The sequence below is a fragment of the Sinohyriopsis cumingii genome, chromosome 9 (genome assembly GCF_028554795.1).
Source record: "Sinohyriopsis cumingii isolate HCF-2022 chromosome 9, ASM2855479v2, whole genome shotgun sequence".
NCBI classification, from domain to species: Eukaryota; Metazoa; Mollusca; class Bivalvia; order Unionida; family Unionidae; genus Sinohyriopsis; species Sinohyriopsis cumingii.
Genome location: NC_142969.1, coordinates 123,171,576 through 123,183,359, shown reverse-complemented (window position 1 = coordinate 123,183,359; position 11,784 = coordinate 123,171,576).

The window sequence follows — 11,784 nt, the reverse complement described above, 5'->3', positions numbered from 1 at the left end:
ATGCTGTGCGTGTCAAACCTGAGGGATGCGAAAGCGATGCCACTCGTCCTCTTGGACACTTTACTGGGTTTCGTTTTAAAGATGAATGTCTACCTTCACGTCTGCCTCCCTACGGATGTCACCCAGCCCTGAGCAAACACCTGTCCATGTCACCCAACCCTCATCGAAACGAACCTGTGAAAGACGAGTATTCGTTCCCTGTGCGTTTGTCGGAATACTGTGACTTTGAAAATCGTCTTCAATCGTTCAAAGGAAAATGGCCTAAGTATCTGGGAGGACCGACCCCCGAAGAATTAGCCAGAGCCAGATTTTACTACTTGGGTGAAGGGGATAAAGTCAAGTGCTTCAGTTGCGGTGTGTCACTTCACCACTGGGAACCGCAAGATTCGGCCTACCTCGAACATGCTCGTTGGTCACCGAATTGTCATTACTTACCCTTAGTGGGACCGAGACATTAAAGTAACTGATCATGTCGTTGATGAAGAAACCAGATTGGCTAGGAGTCAAATGTTGGACCAGTATTTAAACTTCATTTCAAAAACGATATTGAATCATTACCTAAAGAACTGCAAGAGAAGATTTACAAGGAAGTTTGGCAGGGGTTTGCCAGAGTGAAATCTCAATGGGTAACTGTAGAGCTTTTGTGCCGAGAAATTCACAAGAGGAAAGTGAAAAAAGTCAACCAGTGTGTTAGATTTCTCTGGGTCAAGTGTGCATTCATCCTATTATATCACTCTAGACCGTTTACATCAAAAGAGTTCAGTGAGATTCTTGGACGTTACCCTGAATGGCAGTGGTCAGAAATTACTTACTATGTGGATTACTTTTGCTCTAGGAGAAGATTGTGAATTGTACGGACTGACCTTTTCATGGATACTTTACAAGAGAACATTCGTGGTTTGCCTGTGGAGTTGAGAGAACGCATTTACCGAGAGCTGGTCAAAATACAAGTCAAACGTAAAGAACAGTTGCATCCGTTACGTCACCAGATGTTTAACCACTGGTACCTGAATGGTATAAAAAAACTGATTCGTCAGAAATTGTTTCAGTGGTCAGACCTTGTTCAACACTTTGAGTTAGTGAATGAACGAAATGTTTGTAATTTTGGTTACTTCGAGATTCACCTAGAGCAACGCATTGAGAAAGACAAGTTAAAGGATTACCAACATATTTTACGTGGAATTTGCTTAGCGGAAGAGGAAACATCTAAACAAACTCTGAAGTGTAGGTCACATTATGCAAGATTTAGATTCCTCACTGGGGAACGAAGATGTCTAGTTAGAAAGTACCTTTATTGCTTTCGAAATAAAGAGACTATAAAATCAGGAATCCATGCCACGGCTTATGTCACAAGCGATTGAACAGATTCCATGGAAGGAACTCAATGACCATATTCAAACCGTGGATCATTACCATCAATTATTACAAGAACTGTATCCAATCAATTTGGGACGACGCATAGTGTGTGTCTTAGTGACTTGTTTTCTGGGATTTCGTTTACCAGCCGATTCCTTGTGGACTCTTCACGAACAGTATTTACCACCCCATTCAACATGAATGTGGTGCCTTTAAATGTTCACGAGAGACTCATTTTGCTCAAAGCCTTACATTTTCATCTGGATACTTCTCGACCTCTACGGGAAAAAAAGATTCGTCAACTTTAAGCTACCCAAGACGTGTATGACGATGTGTGTGTAGCTTGTGACTTACACCCCCATTGGACAGATGTCCGTGCCTGAAAAAAATGGGATTTTGAGGCTTGGACCCAAGAAGTGGCCCAGTATGCTCGAGAGTTGTGATCCTTCCTTTCAACGTCCAAAGAAAAAAGTTACTTTTCAACAAGTGTTAGTGACAGTACCAGAAGAACCTGTCACCCAGGACAGGACTATCGTGGACATGCCTGAAAGACCCTTTCGGGAAGACACTTGTGTGACCTTACCCCCTACAGAGCTCGTCAGAACATTGCCCAAAACATGTTGTACAGACACTTGTGTTTATTCCACGTTAATGGTTTTCATGTGCCTTTTATCGATGTACTTAAGCCTTTGGGGTTTATGTATTTTTGTCTTTCGTGTTCATGTTTAAAACATTCAATAAACGTGTTCTGAAAACGTATATAAACTCTTGTCTTGTCTGTTTTCGTGTCACAAGTGACATTCCTGACACTATGGCTACCTCAGCTGTCTCTGCTCCCTCTTCATCCACTGTCAAAGTCATCGACGAACACTTAGATCGTGCGAGTTGGGAGGCTTTGTATCTTCGCCATCCCTTTAACATGCTCATTGCTGGACCTAGCGGTTCAGGCAAAACCGAATTCGTCAAACGTTTGATTGAACATAAACATCATTTGATCGATCGTCCACCTCAACGCATCGTGTGGTGTTACAAAGAGTGGCAATCGGCGTACAGCCTCTTGCGAGAAAGCCAAGGCGATTCCATCGTGTTTGTGGAAGGCATTCCTAAAGAAGACGACGGCATCGTCTCTGACTCCCGTCAAACTCATTTGGTCATTTTCGACGACATGTTAGGAGAAGACGAAGAAGAAATTAAACTATGGTTTACGCGCAAAGGGCATCACCGTAATGCCAGTGTCGTTTACATCACTCAAAATTTGTTTCAACAAAGTAAAGCCCATCGGACCATCAGTCTCAATGCGCACTACGTGGTCTTGTTTAAAAGTCCTCGAGATAAATCGCAAGTGCAAGTCTTAGCCAAACAGTTAGGAACGCCTTGGCTGACTCAGGCGTACGACGATGCCACTCAAACTCCACACGCCTATTTACTCGTTGATTTGAAACCTACGACCCCCGAGGATTTGCGATTTCGTACCCACTTGTTTCACCACTGGGGCCAAGACGGAGGGCCTGTCCTGTACACGTCTCCGTCCTCGACTTAATTTCACTCAACAAAAAAATCTATAAAAAACCTCAGACACTTTTCGTCTGTCTCACACACAGTTTGAACATGACGTCCCTTCAGTCGCATCTTCCCGTCAAATTGATTCGTGCCTTGTATGGCATCAGTCGAGAAAAAAATCCACAAATAGGGGCTCGTGACTTAGAAGCTAGTCTCAAAGAAGTCTTACGATGGTTCACGGTGACAGCACGTCAATTACTACAAGGGATCATTCAGATTCCTCATCAAACTAAACGCTTTTTCGATCGAAACAAAGTCGCTTTGACCCAACTGGCCGATCCTCGCATCGACACTCAAACCAAAAACAAATCATTTTGAAACCTGGAGGGAGCGGTACTCTAGGAGGGGACATCATTCGCTCTCTCTTAAGATAGGATCCTAATGCCCCCAAAGTTCTCACCAAGAAAAAAGTCAAACGAAGCTCCAAGAAGAAGAAGACCAGGTCCCCAAGGAGACCCGTGTCTGAAAGAACTTCTCCAGTGGCGGGACCCTCCTCTTACCAGACACCACCCCGGAAAAAGAAAAAAAAACAGGAAAAGAAGCAGAGAAAAAGTCCCCAGAAAAAGAAAAGTCCACAAAAAACTAGCCGCAAGAGAGGCACTTCGGCCTGGACGCAACCTTACACTCGCAAACCACGACCTGCAACGGCCGTGACCGCGTCTCCGGTAGCCTCAGGTTCATTCACTTCCCCGTTGATGTCACCAAGAACTGAAGAGTACTTGGAGACGTTGATCACACCAAGAACTTCTCCGTTGATAACCCCAAGAACTTCCCCAGTGGCAGGACCCTCCAATTTAGTGGCAGTGGCCGCTGCTCACAAAGTACCTGCTCACAAAATCAAAGTTCAAGAAAGATAAGGCATGTTACAAAGTTTACTGGATTTGTCCAAGCAAAAACTGGCTTGATTTAGTCCGTTGCGTACCCCTGCACGACGTCTCATGCCTGTCCTGAAGTTGCTACGACGTAAAGCCAATCAGTGGCGACGCGTTCCAGTATAAAAAAGGCCTGTGACCAAGACGGGGTATCAGTGTTTTTGGTGCTCCTAAAGGCTCAAAGATGTCACCCTCCAGAAAACATCCCTCTTCTAAACAACCCCAAGGAAAGAAAAGGAAAGGACTACCTCCTCGTTTAATCAAACATGGGGACATGTAATCTGTCCTGTCCAAAGCTTCTCCACCCCTACGAAAAAAACTCATTCAAACGGCCTCCAAAGATGTCATCGATACCGTGTGCGAATGTTGTTTGAACGTCTTGAAAGGTACGATCCCTTTGTCCAAACACCAGAAAAAATGCTTAGGCAAACATCGTCACGTTCTTCGCCAAATGGTTCAAAAGAAAATCCCTACTCGTCAAAAAAAGAAGATGTTGGTCCAACGTGGAGGAATTGTACCCCTCTTGCTAGGCCCATTGTTGAAAGGAGTCTTGGGAACCATGTTGGGAGGACTGGTGGGAGCAAGATAAAAAGGCCCTCTGAAGTCCCAAGATCTCAGAATTGACCCCTGACATGCCATGGAAGGACGAAAACTAGCTTTAGTGCCTTACAAACGATGGATGGAATACCATCTTTGGCAAGAACAACGGAGCCTGCATTTACCTCCCAATCCCAATTTGAGCGAGAATGTCCCAGTTACAACACGAATTGCAATCCTTGATGGATCGCCAAGATTTGTCCGAAACAGAAAAATCGCAAAAGTACGGTCAACTCTTGCAACGACTGCAACACTTTCACCAGAAAGCCTCAGACGAAACAGCTCTTCCCACTCTGAAAGATTTTAAGACCTTGATGAAAAGTTCAGCACCATCACCACTACCAGTGACCAAGACAGGAAAAGGAGAAGAAGAAGAAGAAGGGTTTGAAACTCCACCAGAAAAAGTACGCAAGTTAACAACACCACCTACCTCCAGAATTGGATGGATTAAAAAGATGATGACCACTCCTTCTTCATCACAAGAGAAAAAGAAAGTGAAGACAGAAGTGAAGACAGAAGTGAAACAAGAACCGATATCCCCTGTTCAGACATCCTCCTCTGCGACACCTATTGCTGGTCGCACACGCAAAGCATTGCAATCCAAGAAAGTACCCCAAGAGAAAAAGAGTAGCATCCTCCAAGAGTGGGTGCCTTATTAGCAAACAAACAAAAAATGGAAAAAGTGTTAGCCAGCATTTACTACGATCCCTGCCATCCTGCAGGTTACGCAGGAGTTCAAAAATTGTATCGTGCCGCCAAAAACTCGACTGAAAAGTCTCCGTTTACCTCAAGTACAACGATGGTTACAAGAACAAGCTACCTACACTTTGCACAAACCCATTCCACGCAAGTTTTCCACAAGTCGCACCCAAAAGTGCAAGGCATCGATCATCAATGGCAAGCCGTTTTAGCCGATGTCTCTCATTTGGCCAGCTACAATCACCGCTACAAATATTTGTTTTGTGTCATCGACGTCTTTTCCAAATTTGCCTGGGTCGTACCCTTCACTTCCAAATCGAGCAGCGAGTTAGTGCGAGCCCTGCAACGAGTGTTGAAACAAAGTGGTCGTCACCCTCTTCGATGGCAAACGGACAAAGGCACCGAATTTCTGAACCAAGCTTTCCAAAAAGAATTAAAGAAACGTAACATTCATTTTTTTACCACCGAGAATCCTGAAACCAAAGCCAGCATCGTGGAACGTTTTCAATATACTTTGAAAGAACGCATGTGGAAATATTTTACGCATCACCACACTCTGAAGTACATCGACATCTTACCGCACCAGGTGCAAGCGTACAACCAATCTTACCATCGAAGCATCGGACGTGCCCCGCAAGAAGTGACTCCCGAGAACGAAGTGTTGGTGTTTGAGCGCCTGTTTGGTACGTCCCCAACGAGGGCTGCCCTCAAGAAAAGTGGAGTGTTGACCGTAGGAGATTGGGTGCGCATTGGCAAAACCAAACGCACTTTCGACAAAGGTTACTTACCTAACTGGATCTCCGAATTGTTTCGTGTTACTGGACGAGTGCATGGCCGTCATCCTGCCGTATATAAATTGGAAGACATGAACGGAGAAGTGCTCAAAGGAACGTTTTACTTACCCGAGTTACAACGTGTCACCAAAAAAGAAGACGACGTGTACGACATCGAAAGCATTCTCGAACGCAGAACCCGTAAAGTGGGCAAACGACGTGTCAAAGAAGTCAAAGTACGTTGGAAAGGATATCCACCCAGTTTTGATTCTTGGATCGACGCTTCACAAGTCATCGACTATAAAAAGAAGTGACCATCATGCCCTTTCACACAGATGCAGTTACGTCGACCACTCCTTCACCTAGTTCTTCTCTGCAAGATTTACAAAAACAACCTTTGTGGGTGTGGTGTGGAGAACGTGTGCCTAAAACGCAAATCGTCTTTTTCTGCCAAATCTTCGTGGTGTATTGTGTCATCGGGGCAGCCATCGCCAATTTAAGTTTGCAACAAGGAGACAAACAATTGTGGACCATTTTATTGAGCAGCTGCATCGGTTACCTGCTTCCCAATCCCTCCCTGAAATTCACCTCGAACGGGAACAACGGGAACCTTGTGTCCAGTGGCAGTGTCAGTCACCACTCTAATAACAACAACAACCCTATTTTGGGCGGAGACACTCATCTGACGTCCAGTAAACCCTCGGACAGCCACAGAACTCTGGAATTATGAGTCACCAAAACCAATTTTACTTAACCTTACCCAGTGACAGTTCCATGGAGGTATTTCCCAAGAACACGTTGTGCTGTTACACGGCCAAATTACCTCAGACCATCCCATTAGATCACGAATCCCATTGGGAAGTGGCTTTAGTAGAAATCATTCACCCGACCCAAGTCCTCAATGTCCTTCCCAATCAAAATGTTTTTGATGTGGAAGTTCATGACGAGCAAATGCAACAGTACTTGGATACCCATGGCAAATATAACATAAAAATCCCTGGCACACAAAATCAAAAGTACACCACCTATCACTTGTTCATTCCCCCAGGCTATTATTTTAGTGGTCAACATTTGGTGAGCACCATAGCCTCCAGGTTTAATGTCGTGTTTCTGAAATCTTTGGAAAGTGTCAAAAAAAGTGTCACCATGGAAAACCACAAATCAGCTCGTCGCTTCTTGATGAAATTTGACTGGAGTAAAATCGTGTCCATTTTATTTTGTCCTGAATTGTTTGACATGTTGGGCGGAGACATGGACATGAGAATGGCCATGCTGAAGGAAAACGAATTACCAATCATTTACGACAACGAGTCTTTTAGCAAGTTATTTCGTGCCCCGGTAGAACTGAATCAAGGACTGAATTTGATGTTTGTGTACTCCGATGTGGTGGAGTATAACGTGGTGGGACACACCTCTGTGCCGTTACTGCGTGTCATTCCTTTCAAAGTGGATTCTGCCACGAACGCTGACGAGGAAGGTGGAAACACTTACCACGTTCACCGCAAATTTGTACATCCTCACTATTTGCCTGTCAGCAAGTCATATTTGGACACGGTCAACATTGCTATAAAAGGAGATCTGGGACAAAATATTCCATTCACCAAAGGAAAAGTCACGGTGAAACTCCATTTTCGAAAACGGTTCTCTCACGACTCGTAAGTCATGTATCCAGTGTACCGAGGGGTTGCTCGACAGCGAAGACACGGTTTAGGAGATATGCTGAAATCGGCCTTTTGTTCGGTGGCCCCGGTGTTGAAACCGATGGTGACACGCGGATTGCACGCCTTGAAAGATGCGGCACTGACGTAAGGCAAAGAATTTCTCCAAAATGTCATCATCGACAAACAAAACCCTAAAGAAGCCTTCATGAGGGCAGGCAAAAATGTCTTGCTGCAAACGGGCAAAGACCTTTTGGGTCGACGAGAAACACCTATAAATGCAATGCACGCTACCGAGTCAGGCATTCAGCAAGGACAAGGCAGAAAGAGACGACGAAGAAAACACCCTTTCACCAGACTTCACACTTTTAAAGCTAGAAAGGCAAAGAAAAGAAGAACCGTCCGAGACTTAGACGTTTTCGATTATTGAAACACAGAGAAAATGATGCACCGAGAGTCTTGCGCTTGTTCCAAGTCGGAACTGGATCTGTTTGCTATGCCTCCCACGATGATGACGATGCAAGAATCCCAGTGGGTGGAATTTCATCCCGTCTCCTCTTTGACGGATTCCGCTTCCATCGAGTTTGAAATCAAAGGACAGCCCGAAGATTACATCGATCTGAATAGCAGTTACCTGTATTTGAAAGTGAATTTGATCAAAACGGACAACACCAATCCAGGACGCGATGCTAGATTAGCTCCTGTCAACAATTTCATGCATTCCTTGTTCAGCGAAATGGACTTGTACTTGAATAACAAACTGGTCAGCAGCAGCATGGATACTTACCCATAAAGTGCCAACCTGGAAAATCTCTTGACTTACGGAAACGAAGCCAAGAATACTCATCTGGATGCTTGCGTGGTATGGAAACCTGACATGGCAGGTGTAGCCACGTTTAGCGACACAGTCCTGACAGAAGATGACAATCCTCACAATGTGTGGTTTAACGACCTTCGTAAGAAAATTCTGCAAGGGCGAAGTTTAGAACTGATGGATCGTTTGCATTTGGACATGTGGTTACAAGAAAAGTATTTGCTGAACGGGGTGGATATCCGTCTCAGACTGAATCGTAGCAATTTCGCTTTCCATTTGATGGCCCATGCCAATGAATACAAAACTATTATTCAAGAAGCCCGACTTTACGTGCGTCGTGTGGAAGTGTTGCCTAAAGTGGGAAACGACGTCAGTCAGACGTTGAGCAGAACGACCGCCAAGTATACGATACGACGCGTAGAAGTGAAAACGTTCACCATTCCCGCTGGACAGCGATCTATGATCGAAGATCATCTGTTCCAAGGACAGTTACCCAAGCGTTTGATTGTTGGTATCGTCAGGAATTCAGCCTTCAACGGAACCCACGATCAAAATCCTTTTGAGTTTCAACATTACAATGTGTCCAAGATCGAAGTCAGTCGCGACGGCAAGACCTTGTGTACCCGACCCTTTGAGCCTAACTTTGGTGTCGCGAAGAATTATTTGAGATCGTACTTGTCCCTGTACGAAGCCACGGGACAGTTAGGAACCAACACCAGTCACGTTATTTCGTACGACGATTATGCAGGAGGCTATGCTTTGTGGGGTTTTGATTTCACTCCAGACCAAGGCAGCGACGAGGGACATTTCCACCCTATAAAATCGGGTCAGAATCGTGTGGAACTTCAGTTTGCAAATCCACCTCCAGATCACACAGTGAACGTCCTCCTTTATGCAGAATTTGACAATACCATAGAAATCAACAGTTTGAGAGAAGTCATTCTAGATTATTAGAAGCCATGGAAGACTGGTATCCCTCTTTACCTAGTGGAGAAACTTTGAAGATGGAATGTGAGGAGACCGTGGAAGAAGAAGAAGAAGAATCCCAAGACGAAGAAGTTATCATGATGAAGTCGAGATGGCCAGAACAAGAAGCCCATTTAGTCTCCTGTTTTGCTACAGTCCTGGCAGATATAATTAAAGAATTGATCAAGGAAGAGTGTTACGAATGTCACAACGATCATCCCAGTCAAATTCAACACGACAAATGTCTGATGTTAAGTCAAGAAGAAAAATTGGACGAATATCTGGACAAAGCTTGGGATCACATCGAGATAGAATTCGTGTTGAACGAGTGGTATAAAGGCTTGGATAAACATTCTTCTCCTCCATTAACGTCTCTGGAGTGCCGTCGCATCGAATTTCTCTTGGACCAGAGTAAGAAGTCGGATCTAAACGCCTATTACTTGTCAGACATTTTCAAGCAAAAAGTCAAGATCGAATTGATCACTTATCATTACCTGTGAAGAAGAAAACCACACAAATCAATGGATACCTGGGAACTTTATTACCTTTTGAACCACAACTCGTACACGGCTTCTTGGAATCCTGTCGTCTGTGCTAAAGATGAACTCCCTCATCGTAAACCTCAAGACCATCTAGCTTATGTGATCAACACGGACGACAGTCATCTCCCAGGAACCCACTGGGTAGCCGTCTACTTTCCTCAAGAAGGATGTGTGGAATATTTCGATTCGTATGGATTGCCTCCTTTGGAAGACGATATCATTGACTTTATGAGAAGAAATGCTCAGACCACCCGATTCAATAATGTGAAATTTCAAGGCACATATTCCTTGGTGTGTGGCCAATATTGTGTGTATTTTCTGCATCATCGCAGCCTGGGCTATTCCTTAGAACATTTAGTGACTCATTTTGATCCTCGTTCTTCTTCTAGAAACGACGTGAAAGTAGATCAATGGTTTTGTGACCATTATGCTTATCTTTTGTCTCAAGCTAGGAAACGTAGTGTCCATCAATGGCCTAATGACTTCCAGCAGTGGAAATCACAATTTCATTCACAACGTTGTCAGCCTTGTCCAAAATAATATGTGAGTTGGAAAAAAATGTTTGTTATTTGAAAAAAAATGTTTGATGTTATATTGTTAAAAATGTTATAGTTGTTTGTTAGTGTTAAGTGATTTTGAATAAAAAAATGTTGTTTTGAAAAAAAAATGACTTTGTCTTTTATTTGGCTATAAGAATTTTGATTCATGCTCTTTTACTTCTTACTATCCCTCTCATGACACTCATTGAACGTTCCGGCTCGAAAACCGTGGAGGGATGTTTTCCTTCCCGTCCGCGCTTTGACTTTAAAGCCGGGGTAGCCTCCAGTCTAACCATCCATTGTTGACTCATCCTCCTACGAAGATGTGCTCCAAACTAGCTAAGCTAAACGAAGCCTACTTGAATTTGCATAGGGTCAGACACAGTCTGATACCGAAGCCAGAAGAGACAGAGAATGTGAGAATGTTAAAAGTCACTGAAGACCTGATAGAAGAGCTCTTCAGAGAAGAAGTGAATAGGGAGAAAGAAGAATGGACAGAGAAGTACAGACTTCAGAAACAGCAGAGAGAGCAGCAACCCCAGCAGCAGCAGCAACCTGAACCTGACAGAGGCTTTGTTGATTGTCGCATCGACACCAAAGAGTTCTTCTTCTCTTTCCGAAGAAGCAGACCTATCGTCAGAAAGTCTATCGTCAGAGGACGTCGCATTCTTATAAACTAAAAGATTGCCATTGCAAACAAAAAAAACAGCCCTTTTCAGGGCTACCCAATACTCTAGAAAAGAAATAACAATCGATTTGCCAATGTAGAGTAATGTGAATATAAACACTGACTCTTATGTGGTGTGAGTGTATGTGTTTGTGTGGATAGTAGATAATGATCGTGTTTTTGTTTTTTTGCTCTTTGACATGCGTGGAGAGTAGATTTTGGATTTGATTGCTTTGAGTATGTGAATAGTATATAATTTTTTAAAATGAAAATTTTTAAATTAGTAATGGGTAGTATGAAAAAGTGAGTGAGTGTTTCTTTTAGGTCCGCGCGTTGTTTGGTCATGATCTAGGTAATATAACTTTTGTCTTAGGGGATGTTTTCCTTCACGTCCGCGCTTTCACTATAAATTAAAAATCGCTAGGCAGTCTAGCTACCCTGTTCATTCGTTAACAAGACAATGAATACCAGAATAAGCAAACTTCTTGAACTCCAGATGCACCTGGAATATGCCAGGCGCATACTAAATGAACTGGCCGCGGAGGCCATAGTAGAAGAGGGAAGAATGAAAGAGGAGGAAAGAAAAATAAAGGAGAGGAGGAAAAGGAGAGAGGAAATTTCAGAATCCCAGAGACAGAAGATTGGGATTCTGAAGCCACTTATCCCGCCTCTGCACTCCCAACAAAAAAAGTAAAAAGAGACTGGAGTCGAAGATGTGTGTGCGGTGCCAGACCAGGAAGG